The sequence below is a fragment of the Thalassophryne amazonica genome, chromosome 16 (genome assembly GCF_902500255.1).
Source record: "Thalassophryne amazonica chromosome 16, fThaAma1.1, whole genome shotgun sequence".
NCBI lineage: Eukaryota > Metazoa > Chordata > Actinopteri > Batrachoidiformes > Batrachoididae > Thalassophryne > Thalassophryne amazonica.
In genome coordinates, this window is record NC_047118.1 from 8,368,177 (window position 1) to 8,381,761 (window position 13,585).

General features: G+C 40.3%; 1 protein-coding gene across 1 annotated transcript in view; it reads left to right on the forward strand.

Moving 5' to 3' along the window:
- rnd2 (Rho family GTPase 2) overlaps positions 1-13,585 on the forward strand; it is a 106,391-nt gene that overhangs the window by 10,412 nt on the left and 82,394 nt on the right. The window lies entirely within an intron of this gene.

Sequence of the window (13,585 nt, forward strand, 5' to 3'; positions counted from 1 at the left end):
GCTGATGGAGTCATGAATGTCACTGGATACTTTTGAGGGAGAATGAAAGTCGATATTAAAGGACTTTGTGGGCTGGGGCACAGGTGTGTTGCGCTGTGTGTGTACGAAAGAGGGAGACTGTTGCAGTGTCTTGGACCACCTGCTCCAACATCCACACATTCCTCAATGAACAGATGCACAACGCTCCGTAACAGCACGTCGTTTCAAACACATGTCCATCCGCATCGCCATTTTTTACTGACTACTCTCCATGTGTTGAAAGAAACTCTGCACATGCCTAAAACTGCAGGATGTGTCAGTACATAAAGGATTATTCTCGCACCAGTTTCCCTTCACATGTCTCGATTGTTATTGATGTTATCTCACTAGAGGCAGAATCTTTCAGCTGACCCTTGTATATTTGGTCTGACAGAATGAAAATACATAAATTGCTCCTGGAAGTTACTTTAGAAAAGTATGTGTGTGTGTGTGTTTTTAGAGTAAATGATGTGGTTGCTGCTGCGTCTGCTGTTAAAGCAGCCTAAGCTGCATGTCAGTATGAGTTTGGTGACACGTTGTCTGGAGGCCATTAGCGATGACCGTTGATGCTCCAGGGGCCTGTTGGTAGTCGGGTAGTCCGGGTTTTCTCCGAGCCTGAGGCACAAAACGCTCTTCCTCTACTCCCTGTATGGCAGTGTTGCCTGGGAAATGTTTTCTGTGTGTGTGTGTGTGTGTATTTGTTCTCACAAGTCCAAGTCATGTCAAACTGGGTTTCCCCAAAATTTACACTGCAGTACTCGCACGTCTTTCTCCATTTCTCCTCTATAATCCCTAACCTGATTCTCACATGGAAACAGGAACTCTTGCATTCTGTTTAAGTCTCAGCAGCACACTTTGAAGTGGCGATCCTTATTTTTCTGACGTTATTCTTCCGATCACGGTTACATGCTTTTTAATCTCATCACAGCGGCTGTCTGATTCCCTCTGATGTTCTGCTGATGAAGTTTGAATTTTTGTTGGATTCTTGCATGTGATCAGCGAGCGTGTCTGTCACTCCCCGTTCTAAACCAGCCGGCTGTATTTCTGTTTATTTCTGAGTGCTGTTGCTTCTGCTGGAAACATGAAATCTGTCACTTGCCGTGCAGTGGAGGATTTTTCCCACAATAAATCTGTTTGACACGGGGAGTTCAAGAAAATAAATCTAAAAGCTTTGTAAAGCAGCGAGAAGATGAAGCATGGCTGTGCTGCACAGTTATTGTTAGAAAGAAAGAAAGCAAAAACCCCCAATGAATTATCTGTGGCTGCAACCAGCAGTTAATATGTTAACAATTAATACGTTATTTTTAATCAATTAATTACTTAGTCTTTCAAACATCAATCAATAGTAAAAAAAACACCCATCACTGATTACAAGGCACAATATACCCGTGTATATTGTGCCTTCACATGGTCAAAAGCCTACGGACAAGCAGCGGTGGCCTAGGTGGCCGCCAGACGTATAAGCTAAGGAAATAAAAGAAACTGACAAATAAGCTCATTTTAAGCTACATGTTACTGCAACCACACCTGCTCCTAATTTCCATCTAGCATGTGATGACAAGTAATCTCTTCAACCATCCCAGACATATCCAGCAGATGGCAGACATATTTATGGGATATTAGCAAAACAAAACCTTTTTTTGCTTGATCTGGTGCATCAAAGTTAACTAAAATTTAATCAGTTTCCCTTATAGCACTTTTTTCTCCTTGTCTGTATATATCACTCTTATGTGAGTCACAGTTGCCTCATAGCACAGGTAACCACTTGGTAGCCAAGTGGTGATTTGCTGAAATGCAGCAAAGCTGCAGGAAAACATGGCATCCCATCTGAGATTATCAAAACAAGTGAAAGGACAGGAATCTTTCATCATCTGTCAGTGCTGGGAAGAAGATTATATCCCTCAAGACATGTGCCACATATTTACAATGTGCATTCCAGATGTTTTTAAACATTTTCAGGAGATATTCATTTATTTCAAAAAAGTATAAATCTCTAATCTTCAAAATAAGATCCTCTGAAGTCAGTGGACTTGTTGTAGCACTCCAGCCACTTCTCGAAGGCCCCCTGGTAGTCCTCCAAAGTGAAGGTGCCCAGAACCCTTGTCACAGCCTCCTTCATATTCATAAGGTCTTCAAAATGTCTGCGCCTGAGGTTCTCCATCAGTTTGAGGAACAACCAAAAGTCACAGGGAGCATGGTCTGGATTTCTAGGAGAAAGACGCCGACCGCAGCAACTGCTACAGCTGTTGGGGGATTTCTCTCCTGAGCGTTGTTGGTAAGGAGTTTGTCAGGGTGTAGTCTCAGACAGACTACACAGACTTGCTGTCTGTGTATACCTGGAGGACCAAAAGATCAACCATAGACTTGAATTTCTTACTGGGACAGTTAAAGAAACCCCTTCACATCACCTTCATCAAGCTAACGATTCTGCAATTAGACAGCTGGACTCTGCGGAGACTTTTAAAACCAGGCTTAAGACATGTCTATTCACTTTGATCTATGGTTAGAATATTGTGCTTGTATTTGTTTTAAAATTCTTTTTCTTTTTTCTTTTTTTTTTTTTTTTTACTGTTTTAGTGTCCTTGTTTTAATCTTTTAATTGTGCTTTTTTAACCCATTTTGAATTGTTTTGTGTAAGGTGCCATGGGGTGGTGGTGTTGTGAGTTGGCGTCCTATAAATTGAATAAATTGAAATTGAATTGAAATTAACGAATGCCTTTGACTTGGTCAGCAGGATTATTCGGGCTTCTCAAGAGGTCATCTCATAGTAAGTCCCTTCGGCTGCTCTGTCATTTGCACTTGCGGTCGCCACAGCAAATCCGACGTGGATCTGCATGGCACAAGTTTTACGGCGGATGACGCAACTCACATTACATGGAGAAATGTGGCAGGAGTGAGATTTGAACCAGGAACCTGCCGCACTGAAACCAAGTGCATTAACCACTTGTTACTATGTACCCAGGGCCCAGAGCATTGGGGGGGGGGGCAAAAAAAAAAAAAACTGGCATTAAATACATTTTTGTGTTTCATGTTATTAATATCCATACAATTCATGTTGTAAAAGAATATAATTAGAATGAATGTATAAATGTTGCGAAACATAATTCTGCTCTAACAATAATATTGAAAGATCTCTGAGGACCCTTCCCACTCCTGCACAGTTGTACAATGGTTTAGTCCAGGCGCACAGGCAACACTCTGCCCCACACACACACATCCCATTCGGGATCTGACAGAAAGAGGACGTATTTAGTAGTGCTGAAACAACTAACCAATTTAATCGATTATTAAAATAGTTGTCAACTAATTCAGTCATCAATTAGTTGTTAAATAGCTTTGTTTCACCGCAAATGTTTTGTTTCTTCCATATAAATCAACTGTTTCTGCAGCGCGGCTTTGCTTTGAACCTTGAACCAATCGGGACCAGTGCTAATGCATTAGCATGTCTATGGCGTTTTCAATGTTAAAGTTAGCATTAAGCTGTTGCAGCTGTCAGCACATTTGTGTGCATTTGTTTTCTGTATAATAATTCATGGCTCAGCGTTTGTTGTCGTAAAAGGGTCAAATGTATTACAAATTGTAATATTTTATTCATTTATTTTTAATTATATATCAATAATAATAATAGCAACAGCAATAATAGTAATAATAACTAATAATGCCACAGTACAGTGTTAGAGAATCGGACAAAAAGAATTGTCCTCTTGCTTGCCTCTACTGGTGGTTGGCTCTCACTGCGGTATTGTATCACTTCCTGTTCCGGAGCACAGCGGTGTTTTTCTGTATCTGTTAGCTGTTTAATCTGCGCAGTTAGATTGATCTAGATAACGATTTGTTTCACAATGTAATCTTTACGTGCCTTAACTAAAGCGCTCTCTCTGCTGAATCACCTCTAAATTATTTACACATTATTCACTTTGTGTGTTTTTAGGAATCCGCTAGCTTAGCGCAGCTACTAGCTCTTAGCCGATTTAGCATGGCGGCTTCTCCTGTCTCTCCCGCACTTTTCTGCTCTGGGTGTGAAATGTTTAGTTATTCCTCGGCCTCCTTTAGCAGTAATGGTACTTGTAATAAGTGTAGCTTATTCGTAGCTTTGGAGGCCAGGCTGGGCGAATTGGAGACTCGGCTCCGCACCGTGGAAAATTCTACAGCTAGCAAGGCCCCTGTAGTCGGTGCGGACCAAGGTAGCTTAGCCGCCGTTAGTTCCCCCCTGGCAGATCCCGAGCAGCCGGGAAAGCAGGCTGACTGGGTGACTGTGAGGAGGAAGCGTAGCCCTAAACAGAAGCCCCGTGTACACCGCCAACCCGTTCACATCTCTAACCGTTTTTCCCCACTCGACGACACACCCGCCGAGGATCAAACTCTGGTTATTGGCGACTCTGTTTTGAGAAATGTGAAGTTAGCGACACCAGCAACCATAGTCAATTGTCTTCCGGGGGCCAGAGCAGGCGACATTGAAGGAAATTTGAAACTGCTGGCTAAGGCTAAGCGTAAATTTGGTAAGATTGTAATTCACGTCGGCAGTAATGACACCCTGTTACGCCAATCGGAGGTCACTAAAATTCACATTAAATCGGTGTGTAACTTTGCAAAAACAATGTCGGACTCTGTAGTTTTCTCTGGACCCCTCCCCAATCGGACCGGGAGTGACATGTTTAGCCGCATGTTCTCCTTGAATTGCTGGCTGTCTGAGTGGTGTCCAAAAAATGAGGTGGGCTTCATAGATAATTGGCAAAGCTTCTGGGGAAAACCTGGTCTTGTTAGGAGAGACGGCATCCATCCCACTTTGGATGGAGCAGCTCTCATTTCTAGAAATCTGGCCAATTTTCTTAAATCCTCCAAACCGTGACTATCCAGGGTTGGGACCAGGAAGCAGAGTTGTAGTCTTACACACCTCTCTGCAGCTTCTCTCCCCCTGCCATCCCCTCATTACCCCATCCCCGTAGAGACGGTGCCTGCTCCCAGACTACCAATAACCAGCAAAAATCTATTTAAGCATAAAAATTCAAAAAGAAAAAATAATATAGCACCTTCAACTGCACCACAGACTAAAACAGTTAAATGTGGTCTATTAAACATTAGGTCTCTCTCTTCTAAGTCCCTGTTGGTAAATGATATAATAATTGATCAACATATTGATTTATTCTGCCTAACAGAAACCTGGTTACAGCAGGATGAATATGTTAGTTTAAATGAGTCAACACCCCCGAGTCACACTAACTGTCAGAATGCTCGTAGCACGGGCCGGGGTGGAGGATTAGCAGCAATCTTCCATTCCAGCTTATTAATTAATCCAAAACCCAGACAGAGCTTTAATTCATTTGAAAGCTTGTCTCTTAGTCTTGTCCATCCAAATTGGAAGTCCCAAAAACCAGTTTTATTTGTTATTATCTATCGTCCACCTGGTCGTTACTGTGAGTTTCTCTGTGAATTTTCAGACCTTTTGTCTGACTTAGTGCTTAGCTCAGATAAGATAATTATAGTGGGCGATTTTAACATCCACACAGATGCTGAGAATGACAGCCTCAACACTGCATTTAATCTATTATTAGACTCTATTGGCTTTGCTCAAAAAGTAAATGAGTCCACCCACCACTTTAATCATATCTTAGATCTTGTTCTGACTTATGGTATGGAAATAGAAGACTTAACAGTATTCCCTGAAAACTCCCTTCTGTCTGATCATTTCTTAATAACATTTACATTTACTCTGATGGACTACCCAGCAGTGGGGAATAAGTTTCATTACACTAGAAGTCTTTCAGAAAGCGCTGTAACTAGGTTTAAGGATATGATTCCTTCTTTATGTTCTCTAATGCCATATACCAACACAGTGCAGAGTAGCTACCTAAACTCTGTAAGGGAGATAGAGTATCTCGTCAATAGTTTTACATCCTCATTGAAGACAACTTTGGATGCTGTAGCTCCTCTGAAAAAGAGAGCTTTAAATCAGAAGTGTCTGACTCCGTGGTATAACTCACAAACTCGTAGCTTAAAGCAGATAACCCGTAAGTTGGAGAGGAAATGGCGTCTCACTAATTTAGAAGATCTTCAGTTAGCCTGGAAAAAGAATCTGTTGCTCTATAAAAAAGCCCTCCGTAAAGCTAGGACATCTTTCTACTCATCACTAATTGAAGAAAATAAGAACAACCCCAGGTTTCTTTTCAGCACTGTAGCCAGGCTGACAAAGAGTCAGAGCTCTATTGAGCCGAGTATTCCTTTAACTTTAACTAGTAATGACTTCATGACTTTCTTTGCTAATAAAATTCTAACTATTAGAGAAAAAATTACTCATAACCATCCCAAAGACGTATCGTTATCTTTGGCTGCTTTCAGTGATGCCGGTATTTGGTTAGACTCTTTCTCTCCGATTGTTCTGTCTGAGTTATTCTCATTAGTTACTTCATCCAAACCATCAACATGTTTATTAGACCCCATTCCTACCAGGCTGCTCAAGGAAGCCCTACCATTATTTAATGCTTCGATCTTAAATATGATCAATCTATCTTTGTTAGTTGGCTATGTACCACAGGCTTTTAAGGTGGCAGTAATTAAACCATTACTTAAAAAGCCATCACTTGACCCAGCTATCTTAGCTAATTATAGGCCAATCTCCAACCTTCCTTTTCTCTCAAAAATTCTTGAAAGGGTAGTTGTAAAACAGCTAACTGATCATCTGCAGAGGAATGGTCTATTTGAAGAGTTTCAGTCAGGTTTTAGAATTCATCATAGTACAGAAACAGCATTAGTGAAGGTTACAAATGATCTTCTTATGGCCTCGGACAGTGGACTCATCTCTGTGCTTGTTCTGTTAGACCTCAGTGCTGCTTTTGATACTGTTGACCATAAAATTTTATTACAGAGATTAGAGCATGCCATAGGTATTAAAGGCACTGCGCTGCGGTGGTTTGAATCATATTTGTCTAATAGATTACAATTTGTTCATGTAAATGGGGAATCTTCTTCACAGACTAAAGTTAATTATGGAGTTCCACAAGGTTCTGTGCTAGGACCAATTTTATTCACTTTATACATGCTTCCCTTAGGCAGTATTATTAGACAGCATTGCTTAAATTTTCATTGTTACGCAGATGATACCCAGCTTTATCTATCCATGAAGCCAGAGGACACACACCAATTAGCTAAACTGCAGGATTGTCTTACAGACATAAAGACATGGATGACCTCTAATTTCCTGCTTTTAAACTCAGATAAAACTGAAGTTATTGTACTTGGCCCCACAAATCTTAGAAACATGGTGTCTAACCAGATCCTTACTCTGGATGGCATTACCCTGACCTCTAGTAATACTGTGAGAAATCTTGGAGTCATTTTTGATCAGGATATGTCATTCAAAGCGCATATTAAACAAATATGTAGGACTGCTTTTTTGCATTTATGCAATATCTCTAAAATCAGAAAGGTCTTGTCTCAGAGTGATGCTGAAAAACTAATTCATGCATTTATTTCCTCTAGGCTGGACTATTGTAATTCATTATTATCAGGTTGTCCTAAAAGTTCCCTAAAAAGCCTTCAGTTAATTCAAAATGCTGCAGCTAGAGTACTGACGGGGACTAGAAGGAGAGAGCATATCTCACCCATATTGGCCTCTCTTCATTGGCTTCCTGTTAATTCTAGAATAGAATTTAAAATTCTTCTTCTTACTTATAAGGTTTTGAATAATCAGGTCCCATCTTATCTTAGGGACCTCGTAGTACCATATCACCCCAATAGAGCGCTTCGCTCTCAGACTGCAGGCTTACTTGTAGTTCCTAGGGTTTGTAAGAGTAGAATGGGAGGCAGAGCCTTCAGCTTTCAGGCTCCTCTCCTGTGGAACCAGCTCCCAATTCAGATCAGGGAGACAGACACCCTCTCTACTTTTAAGATTAGGCTTAAAACTTTCCTTTTTGCTAAAGCTTATAGTTAGGGCTGGATCAGGTGACCCTGAACCATCCCTTAGTTATGCTGCTATAGACGTAGACTGCTGGGGGGTTCCCATGATGCACTGTTTCTTTCTCTTTTTGCTCTGTATGCACCACTCTGCATTTAATCATTAGTGATCGATCTCTGCTCCCCTCCACAGCATGTCTTTTTCCTGGTTCTCTCCCTCAGCCCCAACCAGTCCCAGCAGAAGACTGCCCCTCCCTGAGCCTGGTTCTGCTGGAGGTTTCTTCCTGTTAAAAGGGAGTTTTTCCTTCCCACTGTAGCCAAGTGCTTGCTCACAGGGGGTCGTTTTGACCGTTGGGGTTTTACATAATTATTGTATGGCCTTGCCTTACATTATAAAGCGCCTTGGGGCAACTGTTTGTTGTGATTTGGCGCTATATAAAAAAATTGATTGATTGATTGAATCTGATAAAACAGAAAAGATTAAACCAACTAACAATGAACATAAATACACCCAACAAAAATATAAACGCAACACTTTTGGTTTTGCTCCCATTTTGTATGAGATGAACTCAAAGATCTAAAACTTTTTCCACATACACAATATCACCATTTCCCGCAAATATTGTTCACAAACCAGTCTAAATCTGTGATAGTGAGCACTTCTCCTTTGCTGAGATAATCCATCCCACCTCACAGGTGTGCCGTATCAAGATGCTGATTAGACACCATGATTAGTGCACAGGTGTGCCTTAGACTGCCCACAATAAAAGGCCACTCTGAAAGGTGCAGTTTTGTTTTATTGGGGGGGGGATACCAGTCAGTATCTGGTGTGACCACCATTTGCCTCATGCAGTGCAACACATCTCCTTCGCATAGAGTTGATCAGGTTGTCAGTTGTGGCCTGTGGAATGTTGGTCCACTCCTCTTCAATGACTGTGCGAAGTTGCTGGATATTGGCAGGAACTGGTACACGCTGTCGTATACGCCGGTCCAGAGCATCCCAAACATGCTCAATGGGTGACTTGTCCGGTGAGTATGCCGGCCATGCAAGAACTGGGACATTTTCAGCTTCCAAGAATTGTGTACAGATCCTTGCAACATGGGGCCGTGCATTATCCTGCTGCAACATGAGGTGATGTTCTTGGATGTATGGCACAACAATGGGCCTCAGGATCTTGTCACGGTATCTCCTTGGGAAGGAGTGGTCCCGCCCCCTTGTCGGATTTTCATTGTCTGGAAATGGCGGAATGAAAAGGACTTTTTTTCCATCAGAATTTTTCAGAAGCTGTTAGAGACTGGCACCTGGAAACCATTTGAAAAATGTATCTGGCTTTCGGTGAAAATTTTACGGGCTTCACAGAGAATAAGGACTGTTACTACAGCTTTAAGGACCCCTTTAAGGACGCTCGGCGTGCCGCGCTCGGCGTGCCGCGCTCCGAGCTGCGACGACGCGGCACAAGCCACCGGACCATTTCTGAGCTGATGGCTCTGTGGATACGAGACCGTCGTGTGCTCTTTCTCTGGTTATCACAAGAGCTGGACATCAGCCATTTTCCGGCAGATTTCACTTTTAACAAGAGATTTTGTCATGGAAAGCCGTAAAGACCGATTCGCTTTGGAAGCGAGACAACGGCATGTCAGAGGACAAGTTTGGACATGTCCAGCTCTCCACAATTTCTCTGATACTTACTGGGCTGGTAAGCATTGAAAGCCAAGATAGGCATGTCCAAACTTGTCCTCTGACACGCCAAAACGGAGGTGTTCCTTTGTCTCGCTTCCAAAGCGAATCGGTCTTTACGCGTGAAGCCTCCGCGCGGCTTTCCATGACAAAATCTCTTGTTAAAAGTGAAATCTGCCGGAAAATGGCTGATGTCCAGCTCTTGTGATAACCAGAGAAAGAACACACAATGGTCTCGTATCCACAGAGCCATCCATTTAGAAATGGTCCAGTGGCTTGTGCCGCGTCGTGGCAGCTCGGAGCGCGGCGCCGAGCGTCATTAAAGGGGTCCTTAAAGCTGTAGTAACAGTCTTATTCTCTGTGAAGCCCGTAAAATTTTCACCGAAAGCCAGATAAATTTGTCGAATGGTTTCCAGGTGCCAGTCTCTAACAGCTTCTGAAAAAATTCTGATGGAAAAAAAGTCCTTTTCATTCCGCCATTTCCAGACAATGAAAATCCGACGAGGGGGCGGGACCACTCCTTCCTCAAGCTTTAGCTTTAGCTTTAGCAACAGTGTGACTGTGTTTATGGAGATCTGAGTTGTGAAAGACATTTGGCAGAAATGTTACTTGGTGTTTCTTTGCAAAACTGCTGCCTGGCAACAGCGGTGGTCCCAGCTAACCATAAATTTAGCTTCAGTACTGCTAATCCATGAAGTGAAATGTTAACTATGATAACACTGATGAACATTTAGCATAAGCTACCGCTAACCACTACCTTTCATTCAGTGAGTTAAAGCCTTGTCCACTCAGAAACGGATACGGTCTTTTTCTTTGTCATTTTCAAAAGTGTTCTGTAAGCATGGCATTGTTTCAAGAATTATCTGCGTACACATGAAAACACTGAAAACAACTGGAAACACTGTAGTATATATGCCAGGCCTGTATGTGGCAGTGTCACGCTCCCACAAAAATGGAGAAGAAGATGTGGAGCATGCATACAAACGTCTGCTTCGTTTAGTCGACATAAGTCAACTAAACTACCATATTTTCCAGAGTGTAAATCCAAAAAGACTATAATTTGTAGGACCTCTCAAACTAGTAAAAAAAAAAAACCAACAAAAAAATAAAAAAAACAAAACACACAACTTATACTCTGGAAATGTCAATGCTGACTGGGAATTGTGTCAATCCAAATAAATAAATAGATAAATGCAATGCAATAAATGACAAATAAATGCATATATTGTTCATCCGAACATAATGTGTAAAATGTACTCACTACAAAAAGGTAAGTATTCTTAACCTGAAGGCTATTTTTTTTTTATTATTACGATAATCGTTAATCACAATAAAAATACAATAAAAATATTAGTTTTAGCCTACAATAAAATGTACTGTTGTCGCATTGTCATCTAACTGCAATATTCTGCTTTAAAGACAGCGTGTACATGCCAATCTTTGCTTTTTAATATTGAAAAAACACTTATTGCTATATTTTTACGTAAAGACAAAACTTACATGGGTTTTCTTTGGTGGGGAAGCTCAATTCCATGGGTGAGGTGTTAAAGTCTAGGGTACAAAGAGTTGTGCATGCACAGTTGCGTGGTAAAGAGAGAAAAAGCTAAACTTGACGTGGGGAGTTGTTAAAGTCTGGGGTAGAAAGAGTTGTGCATGCACAGTTGCGTGGTAAAGAGAGAAAAAGCTAAACTTGATGTGGGGAGTTGTTAAAGTCTGGGGTAGAAAGAGTTGTGCATGCACAGTTGCGCGTTAAGAGAGAGGAAGCTAAACTTGATGTGGGGAGGTGTTAAGGTCTGGGGTAGAAAGAGTTGTGCATGCACAGTTGCGCGGTAAAGAGAGAGGAAGCTAAACTTGACGTGGGGACTTGTTAAAGTCTGGGGTAGAAAGAGTTGTGCTTGCGCAGTAAGGAGAAAGGAAACTTGATGGGGGAGTTGTTAAAGTCTGGGATAGGAAGAGTTGTGCATGCACAGTTGCACAGTAAAGAGAAGAAGCTAAACATGACGGGGGGGGGGGGGGGGGGGGTGTTAAAGTCTGGGGTAAAAAGAGTTGTGCATGCACAGTTGCGCGGTAAAGCGAGGACACACACACATCACAACACCATGACACAGACCAGAGGAACTTATTCATCTACTACATCATCTACATCTGGAGACAAGAAGGATATAACTCAAAGGATTGCTGATCATGGAAAAGTAGAACTGAGAACATTTAAATACACAGACCACAATGTACTGGACTTGGAGCACGATATAGACCTGGACAATAAATTCTTCTCAAATATCAATGACAGTTGTTGCTATTATACAGATGAACAGTTTAATCGGATCATTAAAACGGATAACAGATGATCAATAATCCATTTCAACAGCAGAAGTCTATATGCAAACTTTAACAACATTAAAGAATATTTAAGTCAATTTAAAAAAATATTTAACATAATTGCTATATCAGAAACATGGATCAATGAAGATAAAGGAATGGATTTTGAACTGGATGGATATGAATTTAACTGTGTAAACAGAAAGAATAAGAGTGGAGGAGGAGTGGCTGTGTATGTGGATAAGAGCATGGATTATAAAATAGTAGACAATATGACAACTGTGATTGATAACTTATTAGAATGTATAACTATTGAAATATGTGAAGAAAAAAGCAAAAATGTATTAGTCAGCTGTATATATAGAGCACCAGGATCTAGTATTGAAACATTCACTGACTGTATGGAAAAAACGTTCTCAAAAACTAATCAAAAAACTGTGTTAATTTGTGGTGACTTAAACATTGATCTGCTCAATCCAAATAAGCATAAAATAACAGATGAATTTATCAGTATAATGTACAGTATGAGTTTATATCCAAAAATCACCAGGCCAAGCAGAATTACATCCCATAGTGCTACCTTAATTGATAATATATTCAGCAATGATATTGAGAATAACACTGTGAGTGGATTATTAATCAATGACATTAGTGATCATCTACCAGTTTTCATCGTTTATAATAGAAACCATCGGCGGAATCAGCCAGAGGAGAAAATAAAATACAGGTGAGTGCAGACAGAGGAAAACATGAACACACTAAAGAAGGATTTACAGGAGCAAAACTGGGAAAAGATATACAGTGAAAGTGATGTTGATAGTGCATATGAAACTTTTTTACAAATATTTACATCATTATATTATAAAAATTGTCCAATTAAACAAGACTACAAAAAACAAAAAATCCAAGCTCGACCATGGATGACGAAAGGGTTACGAAATGCATGTAATAAGAAAAATACACTGTATAGAGAATTCATAAAACTAAAGACTAAAGAGGCAGAAAATAGATATAAGAAATACAAAAATAGATTAACTAATATTATACGGGTATGTAGGAAGGAATATTATAGTAACATATTATATAATAACAAAAACAATATTAAAGGAATATGGGATATATTAAATAGCATTATCAAAAATGGTAATAAAAAACAGAGTTACCCTCAGTATTTCATTGATAATAATGTTAAGAAGGAAAATAAGGATGAGGTAGTCAACGTTTATAATAATTTTTTTGTAAATATTGGACCAAGCTTGGCAGAAAAAATTCCCGATTCCCAACCTGAGGATTGGGATAATAATCTCATAGAAAGAAATCCCTGTTCAATGTTCCTCACAGCAGTGGATGGAAAACAAATTATAGACATTGTGAATAATTGTAAATATAAAACATCTACCGATTTAAATGAAATTGATATGGTGGTGGTAAAACAGGTCATTGAATGGATTGTAGAACCATTAACATACATCTGTAACTTATCATTTCAAACCGGCAAATTTCCCAATCAAATGAAAATAGCTAAGGTTGTGCCTCTGTATAAGACTGGGGATAGACACCACTTCACAAATTATAGACCTGTTTCTTTGCTTCCACAATTTTCCAAATTATTAGAAAAGTTATTCAATAATAGATTCGACAAATTCATAAATAAACATAAATTACTTACTGATAGTCAAT